This window comes from Anomaloglossus baeobatrachus, chromosome 2 (assembly GCF_048569485.1).
Source record: "Anomaloglossus baeobatrachus isolate aAnoBae1 chromosome 2, aAnoBae1.hap1, whole genome shotgun sequence".
Taxonomy (NCBI): Eukaryota; Metazoa; Chordata; class Amphibia; order Anura; family Aromobatidae; genus Anomaloglossus; species Anomaloglossus baeobatrachus.
Genome location: NC_134354.1, coordinates 184129388 through 184155067, shown reverse-complemented (window position 1 = coordinate 184155067; position 25680 = coordinate 184129388).

Here is a 25680-nt window from a genome sequence, read left to right as displayed (position 1 = left end):
AATGGGTCATTATAGGAGATGTCTGTCTAGGAGGAGTACACAAGTCGACCTCAGTCAACAGTATTCTCATCAGTACACTTGAAAATGGATGTCCGTCTCTCTTTCAGCCATATTGTAGCAGTTTCCTGGTAAAAGAATTACCACGCAGTGCTCCCCTGCCTTGTCCTTTCACAAACCCTTCATGAGAAGACCACGCTTGTGATGGTAAGGGACATCACATATGATGTACAGTTTTCCACAGGACAAGAAAAGACAACAAGACAGCAATGTCCATAGAGGACAGACTGTTCTTGGAGATTATGGAGCAAGAAATAGTAAAAGACGAGTCAAAAAGCTGGGTCACACTTCTACCTTTCAGATCCCAGAGACAACGCTTACCCAACCTGTCTACGGTCAATTTCTCTCCCTGAAACATAAATTTCAAAGGACAGAGACGAGAGAACATTTCTTTGCCTTCACAGAGAAGATATTCCAGAGTAACCATGCAGAAATTGCACCCTCACTTCAAGACTCTGAGGAGTGTTGGAACTTACCCATTTTCGGTGTATATCATCCTAAGAAACCAGGGCACATAAGGGTAGTATTTGACTCCAGTGCCAAATGTGAAGGTGTCTCACTAAATGATCTCCTACTGTCTGGCCCAGATGCTAACAGCAGACATCCGGAATTCCTTTTCTGCTTCCACAGAGATAAGGTGGCATTTATGGCAGACATACAACAGATGTTTCACTGCTTTCTTGTCAAACAGGAACACAGAAACTACTTGAGGCTCTTCTGGTACCGTGACAATGACCCCGATAAAGACATCACAGAGTATAGAATGAGAGTGCACATCTTCAGGAACAGTCCTTCCCCTGCAGTTGCCATCTATCGTCTGAGACATTCAGCTAAAGAAGGTGAAGGTAAGTATGGGTTAGATGTTAGATCCTTTCTGGAAAAAGATTTCTATGTGGATGACTGCCTAAAATCCACACCCACGGAATCTGCAATCAGTCTCCTTAGAAGAGCTCAAGAAATGCTCGCTCTGTCTAATTTGAGGTTGCACAAGGTTGCTTTTATGATGGGGGTTAAAGATAATATTAACAAGGGGAGAGAAAAATAATAAAATAAATAAAGAGTTTGTGACACCAGTTGGGATGTTCGGCTTTGGTATAACCGGGCACCCTCTTGCGCGGGTTGTGATGCACAGTGCCAGAGGGTTGTCCCCTCGCCTCCTCCCCAACTAGGGCTGGTTCTTGGGGATGTTAAGGTAAGGATGGTGCAGCAGAAAATAATTCAGCCAGCGACATGACAGGAAGCTTTTACCTTCTCCTGGAGCTCTGTAGCCCAGTCCAGAACATTCTTTACAGCATTCACAATGATGGTGGTCTGACCTGCCCCAATTAGAGTTTAGTTTCTCTGCTGTGTGGTGGTAATGTGTTAGGGCCAGGTGGACGGGCAGACCCAGGAGGTGGATCCACTGGGCCGAACACCTCACTGAAAGCAAGGGGTCCGGTAGCCGGAGCACTACAGGTAGCAGGACAGTCCGTTCAAAGGAGTGGAGTGTAGAAGTCCCTGGGACCACGGAGTCACCGAAGGTAGTCCGGATGACGGAGCTCAGGTTCGGAGGCCGAGATGTTGTCAGGCAGAGTCCGGAACCGACGGAGCGAGAAGACGGGTCACCACAGGGATCAGAGATGGTATGGACTGACGGGATGGCGGACAGTCACCGTTCGGGGTTCGGGAATCGTCAGGACCGGATGGCGAGGCAGGAGCGGCTCTAGGAGAGAGATAGGTAAGTATACCGCAAGACACAAGGAGACCTGACTCCTAGCTTAGCAAAACACGAAGAACAGGCCCCGCCCACTTGGAAAGGATTCCCCTATATACCCTGTACCTGATTCTTCAATATCCTGTTGGAGGACACTGGCCCTTTAAGAGAGGGTCAATGACCGCATGCGCACCCTAATGCGCATGCGCGAGGCCCGGGTGCCAGAAGCCATAGCAGGGAGCGGTGAACAGGAGGCAGGAGAGCCGGGCTGGGGCCGAGTTGCCGACGGGCGCGGGGACCGGGCTGCCTGGGGACCGCAGGCGATGGAGCAGGAAGGCTGTGGAGCGGGGGACCGGGAAGCCTGGCACGGGAGCAGCGGAGCGCGACCTGAGAGCGGGGAAGCGTGGCAGGGGAGCCGGTAAGCAAGGCAGGGGAGCCGGGGAGCATGGCAGGGGAGCCGGGGAGCCTAGCAGGGGAGCCGGGGAGCGTGACATAATGTATTCCTCCTGTGACGCCCCTGGACTATTCAGGTCGTCACAGGGTACTGCCACTCTTTCTCTTCAGTGCAGTATTCAACCCCTCATGGTTCTGGGTCTCTATCCTTCAGTTTTGCCTCCATCAGCATTCACAAATCCTAGATACACTTTGCACCACACCTGTCAGGCACACCAGTGGGCTGCTTAAGCAGGAATAGGGCCGTCCACCTAGGGGTCAGACAGGGAGGTGGGAGGTGTCAAGGTGAGTTAGTTGTTGAGTAGCCCTCAAGCTGTGCGGAGCTCTGATGAAGCTGGCAGTTGGAGCTCCCAGGGGAGAGGAAAACTAGGTCGCAGGTGGTGGTCTGGACCTAGAGGAGTTGGTCGCAGGGGATTGAGATTAGGTGCCTGGGACCTGTCATGGAGGATGGTCAGCAGCCTGGTTCTATCACCGGTCAGGGACCGAGGGCACGACAGGGTACACGGACCCTAGGTCGGGGAGAAGCTTCAGGCAACCCGGCAATTAACCTGAGGAGAATGGGGCCTTTATGGACTGTTCCCATTAGCTGCAGAATCGGGGTACTAGCGCAGCGAGGGGGATAGGGCTTTCCTAGCAAGCAGCCCACTGAAATCCCATGCGTGAGCCCTGAGAGCAGGCTCCTCCACTTAGCCATAGTGGGGAGATGGGCCCGGATAGCTCCAAGCTACCGGACCACAACGGACACTCTAAAATCTTTTGCCAGGAGGCAGGTTACAGACCACCAGCAGCATTGCAGGGGAAGGGACATGGACAAGCTCCCCTTGAGAGGCATCGGCATTTAGAGACTTGGTTTACCTTGTTGTCAGCATCTTCTTCATTGCTGAGTTAGTACCCTACTGACACCATCACTGTGTCCCCGCATCACCATCCAGAGTCCCGCGGCCTATCCCTACCCGTGGAGGGCAACGTCACCTAGCTGCCCCTTTACATTTGAGTGTGGCCCCTAAGCCCCCGGATCCAGAGACCCTCGAGCCACGAACGGACACTACCCCCGAATCCGAGCGATTCGGTCCGCTGCTGGGGCGGCACACTCCTGTCGCTACTTCCCTACCTGGGAAAAAGGTGTCTAGAATTCCTGGGAATTTCAAGACAAGGAAACTATGGATCTTTGATCCCTTCCAGCAAGCAGGTAACTTAAATCCTGAGGGAAAATTCACAGTTTCTTCTGAAGTTTCCAGGCTCAATCACTTCACTGAGATCCTGGAAAATTTGACTTTTCGTTTTGAAAAGCTTAATAGCAGTCTCTCAGTTTGCAACTGACCTTGAAAGTCCAGGTGGCGTAGGGACTGATACCCTGCCAATTTGTAGCTGGCCCCTCCAGAGGTTTCAACAGTTACCACAGTACAGGACTGTCTCCATGTTACACTCTTCACTAGAGATGAGCGAGCCTCTAGAGGCTCGAGTTTGGTTCGTCGAACGGAGGCCGCGTTCAAGTTCGGTTTGGCGAGCCGTTCGACGAACCTCTCAAGCCCCATTGAAACCAATGGCAGGCAAACACAAACGCATAAAAACACATTATAAATGTACACATACAGTTGATAAACATTGCCATAACACTTACCTGTCCCTGCGATGCGTCCTGCACTCTGTCTCCCGCCGCTTTTCCTTCCGATAATCGCTGCGTCCTCCTGGTAACCAGCACTGATGATAGGACCTATCGTGACGTCAAAATAGCATGTGACCAGTCACGTGTCTATTATCTCATTGGCTACAGACTGGTCACATGGCTATACGTCATTGCTAGGTCCTGTCAGTGCATCTCTCCGGTACGCGGTGCACGTGTGTATCTCCGTGTACAGGCGACATGCTCTGGCACACAGTCGACTCCACGTTCTGCTTCCCCGTTCCGTTATTCACCGGCTGCCACAGCCGGTCAATAACGGAGATCACCATTGCTATAGCAACGCGCCTGTCAGCGGTGAAGTCACCGCTTACAGCCAGCAGCTTCTTCTCACTCGCGGAGTGAAAAGACTGCACGGGAAGCAGTAGCGTCCTTCCTCCCATGCAGTGCTGTCTGATATAGCAGATCTGCATGGGTTGAAGGAGAAAGAAGACAGAAGACCATGGATCGTGGTGGGATAAGAGGGAGTAATAAACATGGAGTCTCTAAGTGTGTCTGTGTATTTATTTCTATTAAAGAATTTTTTCTCTGTGTGATGTCTTTTCTTTAACCCTTTATTGGAATCTCTTAATAACCGGGTCAAACTTGCCTGACATTAAGAATCTCTGGCTTAATACTAGCTACCGTAGTAAAACAAAGCTAGTATTAACTCATTATTACCCAGCAAGCCACCCGGCTTCAGGGCAGCTGGAAAAGTTGGATACAGCGCCAGATGATGGCGCTTCTATGAAAGTGCCATTTTCTGGGGCGGCTGCGAACTGCAATTCGCAGCAGAGGGGCCCAGAAAGCTCGGGCCAACCTGTGCTGTGGATTCCAATCCCCAGCTGCCTAGTTGTACCTGACTGGACACAATAATATGGCAAAAAAACACCAAAAAGGAGCCAAGACAAATGATATGTGCACACACAGAATGTGGTGAGCCTTCCTCATAAAGATGGCTTCAGCCGAGGTGCAAGATGCTGATGTCACAGCCACTCAACCTCCACACTAGGGGGGAGGGGCGGCTGCTTAGCATAATATGGCGAAGCCCACGTCATTTGTTTTTTAATTATTTCATGAACTTCGGGAAATAATTAAAAAAAAGGGTTTCCTTATATTTTTGGTTCCCAGCCAGGTACAAATAGGTAGCTGGGGGTTGGGGGCAGCCCGTAGGGGCCTGCTGTACCTGGCTAGCATACAAAAATATGGCGAAGCCCACATCATTTGTTTTTTAATTATTTCATGAAATTCGTGAAACAATTAAAAAAACGGGCTTCCCTATATTTTTGGTTCCCAGCCAGGTATAAATAAGCAGCTGGGGGTTGGGGGCAGCCCGTAGGTGCCTGCTGTACCTGACTAGCATACAAAAATATGGCGAAGCCCACGTCATTTTTTTGGTGGGCAAAAAACTCCTGCATACAGTCCTGGATGGAGTATGCTGAGCCTTGTAGTTCTGCAGCTGCTGTCTACTCTCCTGCATACACTTATGAATGGAGCATGCTGAGCCTTGTCGTTCTGCAGCTGCTGTCTGCTCTCCTCCATACAGACAGACAGCAGCTGCAGAACTACAAAAAAAAACTACACACTTCAGTGCAGACTCCTGTCCAACGGCATCAGCTGATAGTTTAGCCGGACGGGCGGTAAAAAGCCGGCCACACCGATCTACTTATAGTGTCAGCTGATTCCGTCAGGTGACCGCATCAGTTGATCATCGCTAGGTCTGAGAGAGAGAGCAAGAAGAGAGAGAGAAAGAGAGAGAGAGGAGAGAGAGAGAAAAGAGAGAGAAAGAAGAGAGAAAGAAGAGAGAGAGAAAGAGAGAAAGAAGAGAGAAAGAGAGAAAGAAGAGAGAGAGAGAAAGAAGAGAAAGAAGAGAAAGAAAGGAGAGAGAGAAAGGAGAGAGAGAGAAAGGAGAGAGAGAAAGGAGAGAGGGAGAAAGAGAGAGAAAGAGAGAGAGAAAGAGAGAGAGAGAGAGGAGAGAGCAATGCAGCCTCATTCCGTGAACTGCTCCGATTTTAGAGGTGTGTCCAGTGGCTCACAGCTCATGTCCAGCTCCTCCCCTCAGTGCATAATTAAATTATAATTATAAATATATTCTAAATATATTCTAAATATAATTTAAAATTAAATATAAAAAAATAAAAAAATTAAAGTTCTTTACCAGGACTAGAACTCACAACCTAATGCTTCTTAGCTGAGCGCTCTATCCACTCAGCTATTGACTCTATTGAAAAAGATACGCAGTACATTGTTCTGCATTGCTGAAGTCTCTGCTGACCGCGCGATTCCCTTCATTGCTACATGGACCTGATACAGAGCACTCGTGTTCTGTAGCAGAGCTGAGAGTGTCGTGTGGATTACGTCGGACCTGGAGAGGTATTTGTGGATTTTAATAAAGGATTTTTTGGTGTGTGTGTTTATTTACTTTCACTTTCAGTTTGATCATGGAAGGTGTCTCGGGGCTTTGCAAACGCGACATGGCATCTGCTATCTATTTCAGCTAATTTTGAGCTCCAAAAGTCAAATGGTGTTTCTTTAATTCTGAGTCCTGCCATGCCCCCAAACAGTGTTTTTTTTTACCACATATGGGGTATTGGTGTACTCAGGAGCAATTGCACAACAAGTTGTATGTTCAATTTTTTCCTGTTACCCTTGCGAAAATGCAAATAAATGCTAAAGCAATATTTTTGTGGGAAAAAAGTAAAATTTATTTTTTTCCTTCCACATTGGTTTTATTCCTGAGAAACACCTGAAATGTTGCTAATGTTATTTAGTGGAGTTTTGAGCACTTTGAGGGGTGCAGTTTTCAGAATGGTGTCACTTTTGGTTATTTTCTGTCACATAGGCTCCTCAAAGTGACTTCAAATGTGATATGGTCACTAAAGAAATTAGTTTTGTAAATTTTGTTGAAAAAACTTACTAACAAAAAAAAAAGTCAAAACTGATGCTGATGTTAAGTAGACATGTCAAAAGTTAATTATTAACTATTTTGTGTGGTATAACTATCAGGTTTTTAAGGGCATAAAAAATTATACGTTGTAAATTGCGATTTTTTTTTTTTAATTTTACATCATATTGTTTATATTTTCATATATAAACATAAATTATATCCACCAAACTTTTCCACTTGAAATGTGTTATGTAAAAAGCAATCTCAAAATCACTGAAATATATTGAAGCATTCCAGAGTTATTACTACATAAAGTGACACTGGTCAGAATTTAAAAATTTTACCTGTCATGAAGGTGTACTATTGCTGTATATAGGAAAAAATCACAGTCTCCTATGAATGCCACCCACAAGTTGGCTATCATAGGAGCACTAAGAAAAAGACTGATGGCACTTCCTAACATTCTATTAACAGGTGCATACTGAGAATAAGATATATTAACAAAAAAGAGACAGTAGCACTCTGTAGTGCAAAGATATGTAAACAATGAATATAAAAATATAAATATGCATTACTGCTATGAAAAACATGTAAAGATTGAGATACTTAGCACACAAAAATGGCCAGTTTTATATGAACTAAACAGCCAACACCAAGGTGATCTCTTAATGTTGGGTCCATATCTAACTATAATGCCTTTTTTTGGGTTAAAAAAACCTCAGATTTATTGGTGGATAGAAACCTGCTAATAAATAATTAAAATTGTCTACGGCTGAGAAGCAGGAGTACTCAATCAAAAGGCATTAGCCTATAATCTAAGAAAAAGACTGATTTCATTTCCTAACATTCTAGTGTGAATAGGTGCATACTGAAAATGAGATATATTAACAAAAAAGAGAAAGCTGCACTCTGTAGTGCTAAGATATTTAAACAATGAATATAGGAATATAAATATGCATTACTGCTATGAAAAACATGTAAAAATTGAGATAATTAGTACACGAAAATGGCCAACATAAAGAGGTCACCTTGGTGTTGACTGTTGGGCTCACCTAAAATTGTAATCATCCATATTGCATTTGTGTTTGATGGGCTGACCAAAAGTCACTTATCAATATGTTGCTGTACATAGCAAAAATCATCGTTTCCTTTGAAGCACAGTCAAATAGACCACGCCCCACCCAAACTGTCATAGAAATCCATTTGTACCCTGAAATCACATCATGAGACAGCTAATGAACCCATAGAATTATGCTTCTCCAAGCTGATGTACGGTTACTGTTGCTATCAGTGACTGAAGCCAAATGAAATACAGTGAAAATATAAAAAACCTACATAAGACGCATTAAAAATGTGTGTATTTTACCCATTTTTCCTAGAGATGTATAATCAATTTTCAGTCCCAGGGATGAGGGTTGCTATAAACATCTATGTGATTACACTGTATTGTATTGGAAAACCTTCTTGAAAAATATAATTTCACATACAAATATAATATAAATATAGCAACATAAATCATGTAAGGTGTTATTCACACTGCAGTTTTGATGTCATTTTTATTTTTTTTTCCATTCTTAGCTTTTACTAAAATGTGTTATTCAAACTTGAACAAGTTACAAAACATAGCAATGTTGTTTAAAGGGGTTGTCCCACAAACAAAATACATTTTAATTAAAAGATCTTATAATAATAATAGGTTCCACAATTGAATGTGTTAAAAAAAAGTTCCTGTGCTGAGATAATGTCATAAACGTGTCCCTGTTATGTACTGTTGTTTGCTGTTTCCGACTATGCAGAGCTGCTCCACTTCACGGTCAGCACTTAACATGGCTCCTGGTCAGGGGAGGAAACATAAAAGTCGCTGATGATAATTTAGTATTCAGAAGAAGCGGCATGGGTTTGCAGCTGCTACATTCTCTGCTGACACATTTCACTGCCTGTTTTATCACAGGAGTGATTGTTGCTACCATGTCCCCAGCCCTTTGAGCTTATCATAGATCACGTCAGTGACATAAGCGCTCCAAGTGCCGCTAAGTTTGCATGTCACTGAAATGATTTATGATGCGCTCATAGGATAAGTGTGATGCTGCAAATATTAACTCCTGTGATAAAACAGTCAGGCAAGAAACTATTCCTTCACACAAACAAACCTGGCCAGGAGCTGTGGTATGTATAAAAAATAAACTGGAGTAGGGCTGCATGGTCGGACACAGGAAATAACAGTGCATAGCAAGGGCACATTAACAAAATGGAATATTGTGGAACTTAATATTAATCTAAGATCTATTGAATAAAATGTGTTTTGTGCATGGAACAGCCTATTTAATCCAATAATAATGAATCATATGTGTCATAGAAAATAGTATTTACAATGTAACTGTAAAGCAGGAAAATACGAGTAAAACAGATCAATGCTCTAGCAAAACAAATAACTAAAACAATGATTTTGATTTGTGACATTCTTTGCCACAATCCAGTAGCATCTGAGCAGTGACTGATACCATTAGTGCATTAATGTCAAAGCCAAATCGTTCTAAAAGCTTGCATATGTCTTACTTTTGGCATTGCTTTTGGATATTGACTAGCTTGAACTAAAATGCTCTTCTGTAATACTACTGACCTTACACTATACATATGTACTGTTTTTCATCCTCTGCTTCTTACTATTACTGCCGGCAATAATCTTCCGATCACATTCTATTATGTCTTACTGGAACCGATGGTTATCTAGCATCGTAACCAAGAATAAAGCCAAGAATAAAGCTGACAATAAACATGAGAATAACATTTCCTGAACCTACCAGATGCATCAGGATCTGGTGACTAATATAATTTGTTATTGTTTTTAACCTCTTCATGGCAATTTTCCGTTTTCGTTTTTGTCTTCTCCTTCTTCCAAGAGCCATAACTTTTTTATTTTTTCAGTCAACATAGTCATATGAGGGCTTTTTTTTGTGGGGCGAATTGTACTTTTGTATTAAAACATAAATATTCTCTATATACTAGAAAACGAGGAAAAAAATTCCAAGTGCGGTAAAATTGCAAAAAAGTGCAATTCCAAAAAAGATTTTTTTTTTGTTTACCATATTCACTATATGGTAAAATTGACATGGCAATATGATGTGATGTTTTGATTGCCTTTTATTGTAATCTTGTGGAGGAGAAACAAACGTAATTATGGAGATTTTTTTAAAAAAATCCCCATAACGCTATTTACCAGTCGAATTAATTTATTTTATATTTTGATAGGATGTTTCTGAATGCAGTGAAACCAAATATGCATTTTGTATTTTTTATTTTCAATGGGACAAAAAGGGTGTGAATTGACCTTGTGGGGTTTTTTTGTGTTTTTGTTTGTTTTTTTTTAAATCGTATTTTTAAAAACTTTTTTCCTCACTTTTTATTGTATTTACAAGTCCCCATCAGCACTGCTCTGTACACCAGAAATAATGATTTCCTATGAACGCCGGCTGTGACGCAGAAAAGGGTATGGTGGTAGATAGGAGATGAATTACTCCTAGCACGTGCCTTTACACTGGTTGGTGAGCAGTAAAGAACAAGGTCAAACCTGGCCTGGACTTTCTCTCCTAGTTTGGGTAGTCGGAGTTGCACAGCTGAAGGATTAGAACAACATAAATAGGCAGTCAGCCAGAATGTCTCACTAATCTGTGGGTGTTTGGGCTGGAAAGTTAAAGCAGGTTTGTGGGAATAACATACCTGAATGGAGAGGCATGTTTTGACTTATGCTATGCTGTTTGACAAGGTGGACTTCTGCTTTGGTTTTCTGTCTGATGTTTGGGTATGATGCAGATTTGGTGCAGATATTTTCTACATGAAATCTGCACCTTTTGGCAGAAAAACGCACTTAAAATTGAATGCGTTTTTGGTGCATTTGTGATGCCCTGGACCCCAGGGGTCACAAGTAATAACACCTACCACATACACACACCCTCCCCATCCCCTGTGAGGTCACACACATGTCACCCAAAAGGGAGACCTGATGCCTCCTTCAGGGCCAATAGGGTACACCAGGTGGGCGGAGTCAGGCAGAAAGGCCCGCCCACTGAGGAGACTACTGGCCTGAGGCAGGAAGTTCAACCAGTTTAGTTTGGACAGTGACAGTGAGTGGTAGTGGAGAAACTGTCAGGGACCCGGGTTGGAGCCTGGGCCCCTTGGAAAACGTCAGGCAGGCAGACGGTGGTGGCCGTCTGCAGGAGTACCGGTACAGCAACCGGCGGAACCATACGGACAGGGCCTGGGTTGGAGCCTGCCGGTCCTGAACTGGGGAGTCAACCGTGTACCGGAGCACCAGAAACCAGGTACTCAGACCCCGTCCTAGCTTAGAAGCCACTGAGTATAGGCAAATTGACTGATTGCTGGCTGGACATCACGGGTTCATCCACACCCAAAGTCCCGAAAGAAGGCAAAAGCCCACCGAGACCGGGTGAGCGCCTCCGCCAAGGGCCAAACACCCGACGGGCCAGCGCTTGTGGGCAACCGAGGGCTCCTCCGGCAGCTCAACGCCAGGGAGCGGGCTACCACTGCCCAGGCAGGGGAGCCAAAACACAACTAACAAAGGTGCATGGGAAAGGGGCCACCATCAACCCCACAGGGGACATCAGTAGCCGGCCGCGGGGACCGACCACATCTGAACTTTGGTTTACCAGTGACTCTGAGTGTGAAATTAATCGTGAGTACACCAGTGCCATCCGGGCACGACACTACACTGCGGCACGGCACCCTGCACCCCGACAACAACATCAGCGCTTGCAGTCCCCCGAGCCGGGGCCCCGGGACACACCGCCCCCACCCACGGAGGGGCTGACATCTGAGCTGCGGCCGCAACACCGGTCCCGGACGCGTTCGCCTTCACTCCAGCTGCAGCGGTGGTGCATCCCGTCACCACGACCCGTGGGTGGCGTCACGACCCGTAGAATGGCAACGCGGCCCTCCCCGGCTGCACGCCTCGTCCCACACCACCACCACCCCGCTACCTCTCCCCTCTAACAGAGCGATGTGGCCCCCGGTCCGGAGGCGCTCGTGCCACTGACAACCCGAGCCCAGACCTCGTGCGGCTCGGCCCCGAGCAAGCGGAGGAAGCGGCCGGGCCCCTCTCAGGGCGGTACACATCGACTCAGGATTCGGACAGTCCACTTACCTGTGGAAAGTGCGCCTTAGAAGTTTCCGTCAGTGGCGTCCTGCCAAAAAAGTTGAAGTCCCGCCATCTTGGCGCGAAAGTTTCCCGCTCGAGTCGTCTTCCTCGAGTAGTGAAGGCGCGAAAGTGAAGCCCCGCAACCGAAGGAGGAGTGCAAAGAGAAAACCAAGGGGGAGGCGGGCAAGAAGGCTGCCTAATGTAACCGAGCAGATAAAAAGGCAGGGACTCCAGGACTCTGCATCCGTTCCATTCCTGGACCCAGACTGTACAGAATGGCGACTCCTGTCCAGCGTCCCGAGACCCCGGAGCCCGCTCAAGGAACAGCGGCGTGGGTGAAGGCCCGGACGGAGGAGATGTGTCGCCGCCTCCAGCACCAGGTAAGCTTCCTGGTGGAGCACTCGGCGGCAGAGATGGAGGAGATAGTGGCTGCCGTGCGGGCCCGTGAAAGGATGACGGTGTTGCCTGGGTGGGAAGGCAACCCACGTCCCTGTGCCCTTGAGGGGTCGGCCATCACGGCTCAGGAGATCGGTCTGCTGCTGCCCGCCATACCGCCTCCTCCATTGCCCGCAGTGGTTGTCGCTGCTCCTCCGCCAGTATCCCCACCCCCGACACCGGTGGCGGAGTCCATCCCGGGCGCTCCTGGGAGGCTGCTTGGGGAGGCTGGCCTGGACCTGCTGTGGAACCCGGCCGCGCTGTACCCGTTGCCCGAAGGGACCCGTTACAGGCCGGCACCTGATCCCGAGGCGATGCCGGCGGTCCCAAAAGTGACCGCGCCCAAGAGTGCCCAGGTCCCAGCAACCCGCCCGGCCAAGAAGGCCCAGAAGACAAGACAAGCCGCTCCAGGGTCGCGGGCCTCGGCTGAGGTTCCGCGGGGAGCCAGCTGCAAGGCAGCAGAGCCGGCCGCGACACAGCGGGGCTCCCCTCAGAGAGTGCCGATCGTGGTCGACACTGGGGAGCGCCGGCTGGGCCAGATCCCCACTGATGTAGACCCCGGGCATGCAAACCCACCGTACTGGGAGTGGCAGCCCAGCCAGCTGAGCCGGGAGATTGCGGCCAGAGAAAGGAAGAGGGAGGAGGTCCTTGCCCGCACCATTGAAGGAAAGGATCACCTGAGGAGTGCTGGATATTGGGTGCGGGGCCCAACCTACCAGGGCCAGGTCCAGCGATTCAACAAAAACAAGGGCTGGGGATTCTTATACGACCCCGGCCTGGAAACAGAGGTGTTCTTTTCCCAGCGGGATGTGAATGCCCACCTCATGTTCGGGCACCCGGACCGTGACCTTCTGCCCGGAGATTTGGTGCACTACACCCGGCACCAAGGGGAGAGGGGCTGGTTTGCCCTGGATGTCCGGAGTGGCAGACAGCCCCCTCCTCCACCGTACAGAACCAATGTGGAGGTTGAGGAAGAAATGGAGTAAGCTGGTAGCCCGTTGGCTATAAAAAGGACCCGTCCCCGTTGGGACTTGTGTTTTGAAACCCCGTTTTACCCTGTTGCGTGAGTGACTACTCATGGACAAGGCTGTGGACATGCCGGCCACCCTAAAACTTTTGGGCTTGTAAATATTGCCCTGTCTGCCCCCTTTAACATGCCTTCCCGTTCCGTTAGCCTCCAGAGAGGCAAATTGGAGGTAGTACCTGCAGCAGAGCAGGCTGGGGTCCGGTCACCACCGGGACCGGTGACCATTTTCCGGGGAGCCCTTGACAATTACCGGGTGCACCGCACCGTACCCATTCCCGCCTGGGTGATCTGGCCGTGTTCCTGTTTCCGGACTGGGGAAAAGGGGTGCTGCCCATTTCTTAGGGGCAGCATCAAGGCTAGGTTGTTTGGGTGGCAAAGGCGGAAAGACATAAACCCGTTCCGTTTAATAAAGTTTGAAACGTTAAAGCAAAATGCCTCCCGTTATGGGAAGACCTTCAGTAACCATAGTTTGTACAAATGTTATTATAATTGTAAGTGTTTTCCCATTTTTCCCGTTTTACAGTTGAAAAAAGAAAAATAAACCGGAGTTGGTTGGGCAGCCCGCGGACGGTCTGCATTAAACCAAGGGGGAATGTGACGCCCTGGACCCCAGGGGTCACAGGTAATAACACCTAACACATAAACACACACCCCCATCCCCTGTGAGGTCACACACATGTCACCCAAAAGGGAAACCTGATGCCTCCCTCAGGGCCAATAGGGCACACCAGGTGGGCGGAGTCAGGCGGAAAGGCACGCCCACCGAGGAGACCACTGGCCTGAGGCAGGAAGTTCAACCAGTTTAGTTTGGACAGTGACAGTGAGAGGTAGTGGAGAAACTGTCAGGGACCCGGGTTGGAGCCTGGGCCCCTTGGAAAACGTCAGGCAGGCAGACGGTGGTGGCCGTCTGCAGGAGTACCGGTACAGTAACCAGCGGAACCGTACGGACCGGGCCTGGGTTGGAGCCCGCCGGTCCTGAACTGGGGAGTCAACCGTGTACCGGAGCACCAGAAACCGGGTACTCAGACCCCGTCCTAGCTTAGAAGCCACTGAGTATAGGCAAATTGACTGATTGCTGGCTGGACCTCACGGGTTCATCCACACCCAAAGTCCCGAAAGAAGGCAAAAGCCCACCAATTCCGGGTGAGCGCCACCGCCAAGGGCCAAACACTCGACGGGCCAGCACCCGCGGGCAACCGAGGGCTCCTCCAACAGCTCAACACTGGGGAGCGGGCTACCACTTCCCAGGCAGGGGAGCCAAAACACAACTAACAAAGGTGCATGGGAAAGGGGCCACCATCAACCCCACAGGGGACATCAGCAGCCGGCCGCAGGGCATCCTGTCACCACGACCTGTGGGTGGCGTCACGACCCGTAGGACGGCAACGCGGCCCTCCCCAGCTGCGCGCCTCGTCCCACACCACCACCACTACCACCCCGCTACCTCTCCCCTCTAACAGAGCGACGTGGCCCCCGGTCCGGAGGCGCTCGTGCCACCGACAACCCGAGCCCGGACCTCGAGCGGCTAGGCCCAAGCAAGCGGAGGAAGCGGCCGGGCCCCTCTCAGGGCGGTACACATTTTTGTCTCATACGTTTTTTTAATGAAGTCAATGGGTGGAAGGGCTACAAAATGCAGGGAAAAACACACCAACAATTGACATGCTGCAGATTATTTTCTGCACCAAATCTGCAAGTAAAAAATAAGCAACGTGCATACACACTTCAGAATTGTCATTGACTTTGCTGGCATGAAGAAAGAAATGCAGATTTGGCCCACAAGCTGCAACAAAACTGCACCAAAAAAAAAGCATCAAAAACTAACCGTGCATACACCACCTCAGGCCCCCTTCACACGTCCGTGAAAATCACGCATGTTTTTCACGAACGTGTCAAAGGTGCGTATTGCCCTCCGTGTGCCGTGTTTATGGCACACAGAGAACGGGAACTATTTGCTCACCTGTCCCTGGCATTGCTGTCCGTGGTGCTGATCTTCAGTCTCCGGTCCTGCCGACTCCCCACTGCTGCTGCTTCCAGCCCGCATTGGAGTGAATATGTAATGAGCATAATGAGCAGGGGTCGGAAGCAAGTGACAGCAGCGGCAGAGACAACAGTGGTGGAGAAGGTTAGTATAGAAATTCTTTTTTTTTCACAGACACGAGTATTTTCTCCAGTGCGTGTCACACGGATCACATCCGTGCGGTCCGTGTACTGTCCATGTGACACCCGTGATGCTAGAGAAAAACGGACATGTCTATGTGTGGAGCACACGTGCACACGTATGCTCCACACGTATACACGGTCCATGGCAAAACACGCACGTGTTTGCAGATCCATTGATTTTAATGGGTCTACATGTGCCCGTGTCTCCGGCATGTGAGGAAACAGACCAAACACGTGCCGGAGACACAGACGTATGAAGGGGGCCTCAGACTGTTTTTCTGTTTTCTACTAGTGTGAAAAAAATACTGAGCTTTTGGAATGAAAACCTGTGTGTGCTTTTTTACTGCATCCCTGGCATTATCTACCAGAGCTGATTCCCTACACATCATTCACAGAAAGCGCTATATACCCTAGTACTTATCTACCTTTTTGATTTATCATTGATATGCCATTATATGAAGTAATGTTTCCTGTGACCACACTGCCTTGTGTTTTTTTGTGTTTTTATGGGGTTACGTTGATTGCATTTTTTTTGTGTGTGCTTTTATGTATTTTTGTATAATAAATAGAGATGAGAGAACCCGAGGTTCTGCTTTTGGTGTTTGTACCAAACACAGACTTTTAAAACAACAGAGTTTAGGTGCTTTACATATGCAAACCACTTGCGCGAGCATCGCTATGCTCGATGCTCAGTCCAGTGCGATCCACTTGCAGTGTTTGAATGGCTCGCACTGAGAGTAACAACTGGCTGCATGTGAGCAAGAGACCCGAACTGCCCAATTAGTAACTTGCATTGTGGTTCAGGTCAAGTCCGGGTCCCAAACCGAAATTTATCCAAAGTTCTGCTGAACCCGCCAAACCGAACTTCAGGGGTTCGCTTATCTCTAATAATAAAGCTTTTTCTAAAAATTTCAATTTTGGATTATACTTGGTGTATATCATAATACTACAGGTCAATTATAGATTCATCTGAATTGTTTTGGGACTCTGTTGTTACTTGACTTCATGTCTCAAATAGGATATCAGCCTCTGCATTCACTTTTGGTTAATGCCTGACTACCAACAACATGCTCAGGCACATGTCTTCCAAACACTGGATTAGGTGGGCTGAACGACTGGGTCCAAAATCAGTGCCTACGTGTGACACCACTGCTTCTTCTTCTGTGTTATGTGCTGGGCAATTCCCTATACAGGAGGCAGGAGTGGATACTTATGGCCCTGCACCCATGATTAAACATCCGTAAACACTATTTGCAATCACCATCACTTTCTTGTCCCATCGCAGCATTCATCTGTCTCTACCCCAGGTCTTGGAGCACAAGCAGAAATACCCAGCTACCCACTCACATACCCAAAGAGTAAACGGACACATTTCCAGATTGCTTGCCCTGGAAATGTTGTAGTGCCCCTGAAGCCATCAGGGAGCTACAAAGTACTGCATCCCTCACCAGGATATAGGGCCTACCCCCTAGGGACCCAGAAGACCAGTGCCGGTAACACACAAACACTCCAGGTAATCCCAGTTTTCCCCAACAATCCTCCATAGAATGGTACTAGGCTAGGGTTCGACCAATGGATGGCCGCCTAGAGGTGGAGCCAGTCCAGTGCACTAGGTGGGAGGGGCAGACTGTGGATAGTCAAGAAGACAGTAGTCAGTCTAGCAGAGACAGAGGAAGTAAGCAGAAGGGAGTCTAGGGATAACTGTGAACGTGAGCAGACGCACTGACTAGGAGTAAACAGTAACCTGGTGCCCAGGAGGGTATTTGCCGGTGGAGTATGGTGGAGTACTCCCGGAACTACGCACCAACGGGTTACAGGACCCTAGGTCAGGCAGAAGCTCTAGGCAGGCCTGATAACACCTGCACAGTGAGGGGACCATCAAGGACCTCACTGACCTTGAAGTCCGTAACTCAGTAGCAAAGGGTGAAACAGGGACAGAACCAGAGAATCCAACCCCACAGGACAAGACTTCTGTAGAAAAGTTTCAGTTTTTGCCTTGCTTTCTGGTTTACATCTTAGGATGTTGTTTTTCCTTTTTTTGCTCTGCAGCTGTTTTCTTGCAGGTGAAGTTTTGTTTCCATTGTGTTGTGAGCATGGGGGTTTTCCCCTGTGATGGCTTTCCTGCAGGAAAAGGGATTTTTATCCCTGTTTGATTTGATTATTTGCTTTTCTGTATTTTGTGTTCTATTGGTATTTTGTTCTCCCATTATTTACAGGAGTACCTGATATAGTGGGGGTGAGGTCGTATGATCTCAAGGGCCTTATTTACTATCAGGAGTTGGGTATTTTTCTATAGGGATTTTGCACTGACCATAATCAGTTCCTTTCCTTTGCTTTGTATCAGGTTAGTGGGGCCTCGCCTTTGCTAATTCTACTTTTCCTATCAAAGTTTTGTGCTTTATATCACCATAATCTTTATATGTGGGGGGCTACCTACTCCTTTGGGGACTGCTCTGAGGCAAGGTAGATTTCCTCATTCCATTCCGTGAGGTGTAGCTCTTTTCTCAGGCTGTGACGTGGCGCCTAGGATTTTAGGAACGCTACATGGCTATTTCTAGTGTGGTCTGATAGTCAGGGGATTGCGGTCAGCCTAGGTTCCATCTATTCCTGTTTCTTGGTGTTTTTTCACCTATGGCAGTTTTTTGTAATCTTCCATGGTTACCAAATCATAACACGCAACACCGCAAGTGGCGTCAAGTGTCAACATTATTCTAATCCCCTGTAAATATTCCCCTTTTCAAAAAGGACCCAGGGCACGGGACCGGGCAACGGCCACCAAAGTGACATTTCCCAGTTGTATACTGCCCGGGACCGAGTACCCCATAACCCTGAGCGACACATTGTCATCTAGGCTTGTGGACACTGAGGCTTTCTGCTTTAGTACTCCGTCCCCAACCACCACTAGTTCTCCTGTTGTACCATCCCCACCTTACACAAGCAGGTGTCAATTAACATAACCTGTCCCCGTCGAATCCAGTTACTGGGAAGGTCAACTTAACCATTGACACGTAGACAAGTGATTGTGGCCAGGGATGCTACATTTCCTTAATGGCACATTGGGTGTACTTTTTGGAGGCCGGGACAGAGTCAGACCCTGTGACAGCACACGTGCTAAAAACAACTAGAATTGCACACCCTAGTTCTATCAGGGTTTCCTCTATCTCCTACACCAGTTCCTGCACTGCCTCCTCCACCTCTTCCATCTCCAAATTGTCGTCCATATAAGTCAAAAGCTGGAAGCACTGCAGTACTACCTTGGTGAAGTAGCTCTTCTGAAATTCATCTTTAGGTGACAAAAAAGCACAGAATTCTTGAAAGGTCTAACTATGGCTCTCACCGCTGAACCTCCAACCAGGCTTGGTGATGTGTGACAATGGCCATAACATGGTGGTGTCTCTTACGTTTGGCAATCTTCAACATGTACTATGCCTGGCCCACATGCTCAACTTAGTGGTTCATAGCTTTTTGAAAACCAACCCAGACTTGCCTGAGCTACTTGTCAAGGTACACCATGTGTGCACTAATTTTCACAAGTCACCTACAGGTGCAGCTGATCAGGCAGTGCTGCAGCAGCACATGCAAGTGCCACCTTACAGACTAGTTTGCGACCTCCCCACAAGCCGGGACTCAACGGTACATACCTCTGCAAGGTTTTGTGACCAGCAGAGGGCAGTAGTTGAATACCAGCTACAACATGACCGTCGGTATTCCGGTCAGCCTCCGCACATAAGAACCAACGAGTGGCCATGGATGTCTGACATCTGTCCGGTTTTTCAAAATTTTAAGGAATCAACCAAGTGGTGAGCAGCGATGATGTCCAGATACTATGTCTACTGAAACGCTCACTGCTTACCATGACAGACTTTATGTCCTGCTCCCTCTCCCATGACCTTCGCTTTATACTCATTTTTGCCAATGCCAATTGAACTGGTTGTTCACCTTTCTCGATCCATGCTACAAGAACTTTCCACCTCTCCTTCCTGGGTTGGAGAGGGCTATTAAACAGGTGCAATACCAGAAGGCCATAGTTGAAGAATTGGTCAAGAAGTTCCCATCTGACAATGCTGGGGGAGAGGTCAAAGTTCATTAGACAACCAAGGAGTAGAGAGGAGGGAGATACACACCAGGTTCAACAGAGGCAGAGGAACACTATCAAAACTGTGCCATTTTATTAAACCCTCCCAGCACCCAGGCCCTGATATGGGGGGTACTCTGACAAGGAGGCAAAAGTCTATGAAGATGGTAGCCGACCGTACCAGCATTCCTTGTGATTCCTCTGTGCCGTACAATTATTGGGTATCCAAGCTGGACACATGGCAATAACTGTCCCTCTACGACTTTGAGGTGCTTGCCTTTACTGCCTCTAGGGTTTTATCAGAGAGGGTTTTTACTTTTGCCAGGGGAATAATAACTGATAGGCGCATCCGCCTATCAACTGAAAATGCTGACTCTTTTAAAAATGAACAAGGCCTGGATTGGCCCAGACTTCTCAACTTCACCAGATAACAGCAGCAGATCATGTTCCTTTTTGTCTTGTGTATTTCCATGCACCCCTTCTCACGCAAACAAGGGTATAAAGCCCGTTTTCTTTGTTTTCATCTCCTCCTCCTCCTCCACCATATCAACAGGGTCATGAAGTGACTTCGCTCTTAATTTTTTCAGGGTTTGTATAACATCAATCAAACTACTACATAGTTTTCAGAGGCCTACCTTCAAAATCTCGTATATACAGTACAGACCAATTTCCGGTGACTACCTCTTGAACCTCATCAAGACAATGCCAAGAGTGTGCAAAGCAGTAATCAAAGCAAAAGGTGGCTACTAGAACCTAGAATATAAGACATATAATCAGTTGTTTCCCAATTTTTTGTTAAGTATTTCATTCCACATGTGTTAATTCATAGTTTTTATGCCTTCAATGTGCATCTACAATTTTCAGAGTCATGAAAATAAAGAAAGTCTTTGAATGAGAAGGTGTGTCCAAACTTTTGGTCTGTACTGTGTATGTATGTCATATATATATATTGAAATATCTGTATATATGTATATACATATATGAGAAACGGGTTTCAGCCGCGCTAAAAACCACTGTTACCAGGGTGTTGATTAAAGATCTCTTTTTATTACAGTATTCCAACGCGTTTCAGAGACATGAGCCATCTCCTTCTTCAGGGAAAAAGAGAAAGCCATTTTCTCTTTTTCCCTGAAGAAGGAGACGGCCCATGTCTCTGAAACGCGTTGGAATACTGTAATAAAAAGAGATCTTTAATCAACACCCTGGTAACAGTGGTTTTTAGCGCGGCTGAAACCCGTTTCTCATATATGTATATACATATATACAGATTTTTCACTACGTCCATTACGGGGCCGCTGCTTTGAACCACGCTGACACTCACATGCTTTACAAGGGGTTGTGACTGGCACAACCTTATCAGGTGAGTGTTTTCATCTTTATCTTTTACACGGTCATTACCGGATAAGACCCTATTGCGCCTTTTGTTTCCCCTTCTCCAGCAATATATATATATTACAACCCCTGGCAAAAATTTATGGAATCACCTGGCTCTGAGAATGTTCATTCAGTTTACTTTTGTTTAAAAAAAGCAGATCACAGACATGGCACAAAACTAAAGTCATTTCAAATGGCAACTTTCTAAACAATCATAAAAGCATAATGTGCTAGCCAGTAATGATTACTTTTCAAGATCAAACGGGGGGAAAAATTATGGATTCACTCAATTATGAGGAAACCAGTTGTGGCTCTATTGTCAGCTAAAAAGAAGAACAAGTCCTGCGGGATCCACAACTGGTTCATTTTAATCATTTGAGCTTGCCCACGTTGGCTATGAACATGTGGATGCACCTGTCTGTGATTACATCATGTGCCGCGCTAAACACACGTTCTGAAGGTACACTTGTTGCAGGGCAGTCCAGCACCTCCAAGGGCGTAAAGGGCAAGCTCTGGCAACGTGTCCAATTTGGAAACCCAGGAGTTAAATGGGGCAGACCCATCACTCAGTACATGGAGATATGTGAACACATACTCTTCCACCATGTTGGGTGGGAATGTCATCAGTAGTGCGTCTACCAGTGTGCATTTGTATTCACATATTTTCCAATCATGCTCCAGTTATGGAAGTATGGCGGGCACATTGTCCTTGTACCAGAGATCCAGCAGTGTGGCCACCCAGTAATCAGCACTGGAAACAATCCTGGCAACTCGGCAGTCATTGTGTAGGCACTAAAGCATGTATTCACTCATGTGTGCCAGAGGAAATGACAAACTGCTCTTGATGTATCATCTGTCTCCTCTGTATCACTCCATCCACGCGCCAGTGATCCCATGAACTGCTTTAGTGCCACCCTACTGTGAGCACTGTTCCTCCTCTTCCTCCTCATTCTCCAAAACTGTCGACTGGCTAGACAGTTGTGTACCTGGCCACTGTTGGTACAGGAACCCACCCTCTGACCCATGTGAGGATGACTTGCCTGATAATCTTGTGAATGGTTCCTGTTCTTCCTCCTTTTCAATCATCGCCTGAAGCTTTTTTTTCAAGGAGGCATAGAAGTGGAATAATAATGCTAATGAGAGTGTCACCAGCGTTGGCGATATTTGTGAAGTACTTGAAGCAGCACAACATGGCACACAAATCCCACATCGAGGCCCATTCGTTGGATGTAAAGTGGTGTTGTTCTGCAGAGTGACTGCAGCTAAAACTCCACTATTGCCTACTGCTACGCCCACAGTCTCTCCAGCATATTGCATATGCAATGTGGAGGTCCACCATGTGGGTACATCACATATGAGCTGGTGTGTGGGAAGGCAGAAGTTACGCTGCAGCAGCAGGGTGAGAATGTCGAAAGCGCAAACAGATGGCGTACACTTTCTAAAGCAGCTCTGACACCTCGGAGTAATTTTTCATGAACGTCTGTATTAGAGATACGCGAACCTTTCAAAGTTCGGTTCGCTGAGCCTTGCCAAACAAACGCTACGTTCGTCAAACCTTTTTGAACCCCACTTGATTAAATGGGAGGCCAAATCTAAGGCAGAGAAAACACCTTAATTCTATGTGTGCACGCTGCGCATTTACCGTGGATTTTACCGCAGACTTGCTGCAGAAAATGTGTCTAACATTTCTACAGTTATTCCCCAGCAAAAACCTATGGGTATAATCCACCTCTCCCCTCGCTACTCCCCAGCTTCGCCACTCTGCCAATCCCTTCACTGGCTTCCCATCACCCAACGACTCCAGTTCAAAACACTAACCATGACATACAAAGCCATGCACAACCTGTCTCCTCCCTACATCTGTGACCTAGTCTCCCGGTACCTACCTGCACGCAACCTCAGATCCTCACAAGATCTCCTTCTCTGCTCCTCCCTTATCTCCTCTTCCCACAATCGCGTACAAGATTTCTCCCGTGCATCCCCCATACTCTGGAACGCTCTACCTCAGCACATCAGACTCTCCCCTACCGTGGAAAGCTTCAAGAGGAACCTCAAGACCCACCTCTTCCAACAAGCCTACAACCTACAATAGCCCTCACTCCAGTAGATCACTGCGCAGCCAGCTCTGTCCTCACCTATCGTACCATCACCCATTCCCTGTAGACTGTGAGCCCTCGCGGGCAGGGTCCTCTCTCCTCCTGTACCAGTCTGTTATGTACTGTTAATGATTGTTGTACGTATACCCTTTCACTTGTAAAGTGCCATGGAATAAATGGCACTATAATAATAAATAATAATAATAATAATAGTATAAAAAAATGGTGTGCGCACACTGCGTTTTTTTATATCTGCGGATTTACCCACGGAATTTCCGCTGCAGAATTAATGTGCATGTCATTTCTTTTTTTTTACATAGATAATGGTAAAAAAAAACGCAGGGACCAACCCACGGCAAAACCACAGGTGTGGCTTTACCGCGGTTTTTGACGCGGGTGCGGTATTCTGCTAGAGGGTGCGGATTTTTCTTAAGAAAAGTCTATTTTCTAGTGCGCACATAGCCTTAGGCTATGTGCGCACGTTGCGTAGTGTCCATGCTGAAAAATCGCCAGTGATTTGGCAGTGCATGTGCGCTTCAAATCGCTGCAGAAACCCTGCGTAATGGATGAAGTGTGTCTGCTGAATAGATGCCAATTTCATGCACTCTGGATGCTGCCTCTCCCATAGACAGAGTGGAAGCAGCATCCAAAGCGCACAAAGTAAGTGACATGTTACTTTTTTGAGCGCAGCAATTTGGATCAAAATTTCAGCATGAAAATCGCAACGCTCTCAAACGCAATGTGCGGATGGATTATGCACAATCTTCATAGATTGTGCTTGGGATGCAGGACGCATGCCTTTACGTTGCAGTGCAATATGCAGCGTAAATGCATGAAATTAGACAAGTGCGCACATAGCCTTAGGGTTGTCGAAAAGCTTATAAAAGAGCATAAAAATGTTTTACAGTGTTTTGGCATAGCCATTAGATTCCTAGACTATTGACATAAGAAATATTGAGTCTGCCAGTACATAGAAGACACAACTTGGAGACCCATCTTGGAATCTTGATCTTTAAAAACATTTCAGGCAGACCGCATCAATTAACCCCTCCCCATTTTCCCATAATGTTTATGCATAGCAGGGAGGTATGGTCTATGCAAAACATAGGATGTGGCCTGGCATTTCCATTTTTAAAAGTGAGCACACAGTGACTGTGCCTTCTGCAGCAGGTCATCCAAGCTGGAATAGTGACCTAAAAATGTCTGTATAACCAGGTTGAGGACGTGCGCCATGCATAGCAAATGTGTGATATCGCCCAGGCATAGTGCCACCACCAGGTTTGCACCGTTATTGCACACAGCCTTCCCTCGCTCCAGGATTAGTGGAGACAGTCATTGATCAAACTTGGCCATGTTAGTGGTCCACAACTTTGCAGCTGTGTGATTGCATTCTCCAATGCATATTATTTCAGCACTGCAAGATTGTGTTGACTTACACACACACAGGATGTGGACTGGCATTTCAATTTTAAAAATCAAGAGGTGCATGAGTGACAGGATTAGGGATCTTGCTCCCATACCCCTGCCAGTACAGACTTAGAGTTGAGCGCGGTTCTAGGTTCAAGGTTCTCCAGTTCTAGGCTCGAGTGATTTTGGGGCCTGTTCTAGATCGAACTAGAACTCGAGCTTTTTGCAAAAGCTCGATAGTTCTAGAAACGTTCGATAATGGTTCTAGCAGCAAAAAAACAGCTAATTCCTAGCTGGCTTTCCGCTGTAATAGTGTAAGTCACTCTGTGGCTCACACTATTATGAAATTTCACTGTATAGTGTGCGTGAACAGCGCCTTCAGATCACTGCTGTTTGTATAATGGCGATCGCCATTTTTTTTTTTTTTTCCTTGTCTTCCTTCCCTAAGCGCGCGCGTCTTGTGGGGCGGGCCAGCATGTCAGCCAATCCCAGACACACACACAGCTAAGTGGACTTTTAGCCAGAGAAGCAACGGCATGTGTGATAGGATGTCCATGTCACATGTTCCTGCATTATAAAAACGGACATTTTCCTCCAGCACGCCATTATCTGTCTTCTGCGTCTTTGGTGTCAGACATCACTGGCGCAGCTCCGTCCTTTGTCCTATCGCCGATACAGCTGTATGCGCTCCATACACAGTGCTGGACAGCTTAGGGATAGCACTTTCTATAAGTCCTTTTAAGGGCTCGTACCGGCAGGGTCAGAGCCATAGGTGACAGGTCCTGAAAACAGAGACAGCGTCTGTGTAGCTAAGGTCAGGGATTTCGTCGCTGCATTTCCCCATTAGGAGGGAATAGAAAGGCAGGCTTCCTTTCCTCTACCCAGAGCCCCACAACCCTGGCACTGTACCCTCCTGTCCTCTGCACACTCCAACTCATTATAACTAAGCCATTATACTAGCAAACACTCAGTGTACCTAGTGACATCCTAAACGTGGCTATTGGACTTTTGTCTAGTCACACTAGTGCAAAGACATTTGCAGCACGTCTGCCTGCATTGCACACTCCAACTCATAACTAAGCCATTATACTAGCAAACACTCAGTGTACCTAGTGGCATCCTAAACGTGGCTATTGGACTTTTGTCTAGTCACACTAGTGCAAAGATATTTGCAGCACGTCTGCCTGCATTGCACACTCCAACT